Source organism: Podarcis vaucheri, assembly GCF_965113315.1.
Source record: "Podarcis vaucheri genome assembly, chromosome: 8".
NCBI classification, from domain to species: domain Eukaryota; kingdom Metazoa; phylum Chordata; class Lepidosauria; order Squamata; family Lacertidae; genus Podarcis; species Podarcis vaucheri.
Genome location: NC_138766.1, coordinates 83,442,906 through 83,449,230, shown reverse-complemented (window position 1 = coordinate 83,449,230; position 6,325 = coordinate 83,442,906). Strand labels below are relative to the sequence as shown.

The 6,325-nt window shown below is 46.1% G+C and overlaps 1 pseudogene across 1 annotated transcript; it reads right to left on the bottom strand.

The window, feature by feature from the left end:
• Positions 1-2,160: 2,160 nt before the first annotated feature.
• Positions 2,161-6,028, bottom strand: LOC309539760 (zinc finger and BTB domain-containing protein 8A pseudogene; annotated as a pseudogene). The gene is made up of 3 exons: positions 5,981-6,028; positions 3,691-3,853; positions 2,161-3,560 (listed from the first exon to the last, which is right to left on the bottom strand). The product of its transcript is annotated as a zinc finger and BTB domain-containing protein 8A pseudogene (transcript).
• Positions 6,029-6,325: the final 297 nt, after the last annotated feature.

The window sequence follows — 6,325 nt, the reverse complement described above, 5'->3', positions numbered from 1 at the left end:
GCTGGAACCTGAAGGAGGAGAAAGCAAGCCTCTGGGAACGAAAGATCTCTGTCTGTTTCCAAGGCACAGCCAATTAATCTGTAATAAAATGGCCATAATAGTTTGTGTTTATCTGACATAATTGGCCCCAAGGGATCATATTAAGGACTTACCAAATTGAAATATATGAGGAGGAAGCCTCTGAAAAGGCAGGTCGGAAATTTGATTGCCAGAAATCTCTCTGTGGTGTTAGAGATGGGGACGATCAGATTAATTAATCCGCCACGTCCTCAAAGCACTCATTCATCTGCACTTTTACACCATTAGGCTGAAGAGTGATTATCACTGCTGCAATCCTATCACTTAGCTGGGCAGAAGTTTTGCTGAACTCAGATGGGCTTGCTCAGTGAAGACATGCATAGGAATGCACTATAAAGGTTGAGAAATACCCCTGCCGTGGCTTGAATCAATGTCAATCAATTAAACAGAATATTGTTTTCATTGTGTGTGTGTGCACGCATATGTTTTTGTTCTTGAGTTAATGATCTTTTATTATGTTTTTATGTGCGTTAGAAGCTGCCCAGTGTGGCTGGGGCTACCCAGCAGGAGGGACGGGGTGTAAATAAGAAAATTAATCATCATCATCATCAACAACAACATCATCTTGAAAGATTGCTACTGTTGCAGGTCTGCTCTATCCCATACCTTTTCATGGAAGAATGGGCAAGAATCCATCTCCTTCCCCATGTAAAAGGCTTTTTATATGAGCCTTTTACATGAGTAAATAAGAGTGGTTACAGGGTTTTTTGTTTTTAACATTTGTATCTGTCTTCCATGACTCTTAGGGTTACACACACACACACACACAATATATATATATATATATATATATATATATATATATATATATATACACACACACACACACACACACACACACACACACACACACACACACAGTTTTACAATTTAAAGTATTCATTTTTAAATCCTTAAGATATTAATGACTTCCCTTCTTTTCTTTCCATGGTTCACTGAGACAAGAGCAACTTTTCGAAGTCTCTGGTATTCTCTGTTCTGCTTTCCTCAATAAAGAAACTAGCTGTAAGTTAGCTAAGTGTTTTACTCTCTTTCTCTGATTTGTGAATGACCTGCTCTCCTTGTCTGCTCCCTGACACAACATGGCCAATGATCTTGGAGGAGTTGAGGTTCAGCAACATCTGGAATGAGGCATGTTCCCATTCCTTGGAGTGTTGGGCAAGGACTGATGAAGTCCAGACCCAAATCCCTAGTCATTAAAAGTTCAGTAGGCAACTTCGGGCCATTCACTGCCTCTTAGCCTAGGGATGGCTAAGACATGTGGCTGGACTCCCAATTCCTACCAGCCCTAGCCAGCATGACTTAATGGTCAAGGTTGATGGGAGTTGGAAGCCAGCAACATCTGGAGTGCCACCAACTCCTCCACCCTTGCCCTAAAATACCACTGTCTAAACCAGGCATGGCCAAACTTGGGCCTCCAGATGTTTTGAGACTACAATGCCCACCATCCCTGACCACTGGTCCTGTTAGCTAGGGATGATGGGAGTTGTAGTCCCAAAACATTTGGAGGGTCAAGTTTGGCCATGCCTGGTCCAAACCTATCTCACAGGATTGTGGTGAGGATAAAGTGGGAGGAGCAGCAATTATTATAATAATTTATTATTTGTACCCCGCCCATCTGGCTGGGTCTCCCCAGCCACTCTGGGTGGCTTCCAACAAAGATTAAAAATACATTAAATGTCACACATTAAAAACTTCCTTGAACAGGGCTGCCTTCAGGTGCCTTCTAAATGTCAGGTAGTTGTTTATCTCTTTGTCATCTGGTGGGAGGGCATTCCACAGGGTGGGCACCACTACTGAGAAGGCCCTCTGCCTGGTTCCCTGCAGCTTTGCTTCTCGCAATGAGGGAACCGCCAGAAGGCCCTTGGCGCTGGACCTCAGCGTCCGGGCAGAATGATGGGGGGTGGAGATGCTCCTTCAGGTATACTGGACCGAGGCTGTTTAGGGCTTTGAAGGTCAACACCAACACTTTGAATTGTGCTCGGAAATGCACTGGAAGCCAATGTAGAAGAACCAGGTATGCCACCCTGAGTTCAAATGGTGTCCTTCTTCTTTATTTTGAAGTGCTCCCCAACATTGAAAAAGGTTTGAGAAGAGATCCATTTTATTCTATCAAAAGTTATCACTGTCGCACTTCAGCAGGTAATTGTTCATACATGGTACCATCTCAGGATGGATGCTTGCTTATGGAACAAAATATTGATACCCTTGAGTAACTAAATTCAATATAGACACAATGGCATGTCCATAAATGCATGCAAGTTTAGCCCAAGTCATAGAAAGCCTATATAATAGATTGTATGTTAACCACAGGCTGGTTGGGAGTCAATGGTCAAAACAAAGGAATGACAACGTAAAGGGGGAACTCTTATTTAACATCCAGTCCATTCATAACTACCTAATGTTTGGTTTTATATCTTTTCCCTCAGCTTCATCATCGCTATCGTCCACTTGCTGGATGACCAAATTGGTAGACCCGTCCTCTACAATTTCCACATCGGATCTGTTGTCTTCACCGTAATTCCAGTTAGAATCCTTGTCCTCTTCTAGTGGGAACTCAGGTGGTGGCTCAGTGTCCAAATCAATGCGGATGCTATCTATGCCAGCTTCGGAGAGGCACTCATTGCAAAGTCTGTAGCGCCTCGTCCCTTCTTGGACCACTTGCCCCGTCATCTCAGTCACGTGACGCTTGCATTTTCTGCAGATGGGCTTGCAAGCTTGATGGATTGTTCGGAAATGGCTGCTCAGGTGATCCAGCCTGCTGAATCTCTTTCCACATGCTTCACACGGATACGGCCGTTCTCCCGTTCTTACCACATGCGTGAAGAAGGGGCATTTGAACCTCATCCTAGGCAGATCATCATCTGCCCAGTTCCCCATCACACCCAGTACCGAGGGCATGCTAGGGTATGGCTCGTCCCCTTTGGAAGATTTTGACTTGCCAGCAGGGTGTGGAGAATCATGCTCTTGCTGTGACACAGCCGAGCCTCTGGGGACGGTGTCGGATCCCTGGCTGTACTGGTAGCTGGAATGGCCAGAGTCACCTTCTGAATCAATTTGGACGTCCTCTTCAGATGGAGAAGTGTGGCTTATAGGCTCTGAAACTCGCTCTTCAAGTTTACTTGCCTTATAGTGAGGAACATCAGAGGGTTGTGGCAGCCCTATATGTCTACTGGTTTTCTTCATGGGTTCTTGCCTTTGGTCATGCTTGGACAGCTGCTGGGCATTTCTCTGAGTGGCTGGGTAATAATTGAAATTGGTCCAAGAATTTCCACCCACTATACATGTGCCTTGATCTGGGCTTAAGTGCGAATGAGGGGGACTGCTCTCCGTTCTCCACCCAGTCCCATACAGGCATAAACGCTCCACGCCATTCGAGTTCACTTCCTTGTCCGAGAGACTAGAATAGCGATCTTTTTCCTTCTCGCTGATGTCCAAGGAGGATTTAATGAATGTCTTGCAAACACTAATAACGTCAGTCACTAATAACGTCAGAAGGTGTCCTTCTTCTCAGTCTCGTTCTGGGAAATGGTTGCACATGCATCCCAGATTTTACATTGATTCTTCTTAACACTGGGATATAAATAAAGCATAGTCTTGACCACAATTGACCTGCTGCTTTGCCTTGGCTCCTCCTGTCACACTTTGGTGAAATAGCAAAGAAGACCGGCACCAAAGAAGGCCTGTACTCAGTAATCGGAATGGATTTGTGCATTAATTTTTTTCTGCAGCCTTCTCCGCTGTCCAGGGACTCCACTTGAAGGTTTTCTAGAGTCTGCAGCCAAGGGAAGACGTGGGAATTGAAAGAGAAGGGCAGCAAAATGATTAAAGAGCTGTTGAGCTTGACTTGGGAGCAAAGCGGGTGGCGGGGGGGGGAGAGAATTAAATAGATATCACTTGGCCCAATCAAAACTGACAGGTGGGGAGGCTTGCAAAACAGCTGGTTGTATTCTGAGGGTGTAGGTAGGAGAAGAGAAAGAAAAGGAAGTGGGAAGTTTAGGTTTAGTCGGAAGGAAACGAAATGCAAACTGGTACCCAGGAAAATCTGAAGGCAGCCTGTCTCTAGCGTGAATCTAAGATAATGAGTTGGTTTTGCCTGTGCAACGAAGTTCAGTTGACTCATCATGTCAATGCTTGGGCTGACTTTAATGGAGTAACAATATACAGATGGGCTGATTCACACATCCATGTTCTCTGTCCTATATGTGAATTTACTCTGCCATTTTGAGGTGGCTTCTGTGGCAGTGATGGGCTGAGCTGCTGTTATGTCACAGAGAGATGGGGTTGGGCAGACAGGGGGCAGATTAATTCAAACCCCACCACCACCTTATGCCAGGCTGAGTGTGGTAGTATTGGAATGAGTGGCTAAGATGACCTCCCACTGGTTGCCAAATGAGCAGGCACGTGGGATCGCCATTAGCAGGAGCCAACCAAAGGGCCCCAAATGATGCACTCTAAGGGGGGAGCAGCTGGCATTGTCCTAGTTCCACTGGATCCTAAGCTGGTCTCTGTCCCACTGAAAATAAGTAATTCTCAGCCCTTTTTTCTTATTGGAGCCAATCAGAATGAAAGGAATGGGCCTTGAAGGATTGACTCCTAGGGTCATTGTGAAGAGGTTCATGGGAAGAACACAGAGGACCTGTTGTTCTGTCTTCTCTAAAGCTAAGCACTTTGGGGCACTAAAATTACAGAGCGCTTCAGTTTCAAAAGAACGGTGTGCAAGATCCCAGAAAGCACAACTTAAGTCATTCCAAAAGATGGTAATATAATGATAATGATAATAAATTATTTATATCCTGCCCTCCCCAGCCAGGCTCAGAATGGCTAACAACAATAAAAGTAACACAACATTCTAAAATCAATTCATTTTAAGATCAATTCAAAATCAAATTAATGGAAACAATTGGGCAAGAGTTCTATGAGGATTACCAAAGGAGGGGGTCAGACTGTTCCCTGGTCAAAGGCCTGGTGGAACAGCTCTGTCTTGCAGGCCCTGTGGAAAGATGTCAAGTCCCACAGGGCCCTAGTCTCTTGTGACAGAGCGTTCCACCAGATCGGGGCCACGGCCAAAAAAGCCCTGGCTCTGGTTGAGGCCAGCCTAACCTCCCTGTGGCCCAGGACCTCCAAGATGTTTTTGTTTGAAGACCATAAGGTCCTCCGTGGGACATACCAGGAGAGGCGGTCCCATAGAGCACTCCAAATAATGTCCCAAGTATGTGCACAGAAAATAGTAGATCTATCTGAAAAGCAAAACCATGGAGATCTGCAATGATTGTTGCAGTGCATCCCTATTTATTTTTATTGTATAATCTTAAAAGGTAAAGGGACCCCTGACCATTAGGTCCAGTCATGGCCGACTCTGGGGTTGCGGCGCTCATCTCGCTTTATTGGCTGAGGGAGCCGGCGTACAGCTTCCGGGTCATGTGGCCAGCATGACTAAGCCGCTTCTGGTGAATCAGAGCAGCACACAGAAATGCCGTTTACCTTCCCGCCGGAGCAGTACCTATTTATCTACTTGCACTTTGATGTGCTTTCAAACTGCTAGGTTGGCAGGAGCAGGGGCCGAGCAACGGGAGCTCACCCCGTCGCAGGGATTCAAACCACCGACCTTCTGATCAGCAAGCCCAAGGCTCAGTGGTTTAACCCACATCGCCACCCATGTATAACCTTTAGGATGCTGAATATTCTTATATGGAGCATAGCTGTGACTATCATGAAGTAACACTGCTCTTCTGAATTTCCCACTAACTGGTTAAAACTTTCCTGTTCCTGCAAGCCTTTGTCTCAGGGCTGGCTCCAGATTCTGGAGAGCCCTTGTGCAAGAGGTCCTCTCCCTGGGTATGTCTACCTCCTTACTACAAGCTGCACAAGCTGCTCACCTTCTTCCTCATGATTCTCCTACCTGCTTGCTCATCAGGTAGAGAGCCAAGGAGCAATCGAGCAACAGCATCTCCTACCTGCCTGCCTCTGACCACCACACCTTGGCCAGAGGGGAAAATGGGTGGAAAAGAAGGCAGGCCACAATGGGGAAGAAGAGCAATAGGTGCCTGTCAATGTCCGCCCCCCTCTGCTGGTGTGGGGGCTTTGTCTGTTCCCTAACCATACCAATCCTTGATGCCAGTTCTCATTTGTCATGCCGAGCAGATGATTGTTATGTGATGCATCCTGATTTTAGAATTTTTAAAGATCCGCTGAGCTGGTTTCCTTTTCTCATTCCCAGGAAATAGCACATAGGCTCACAGTCACC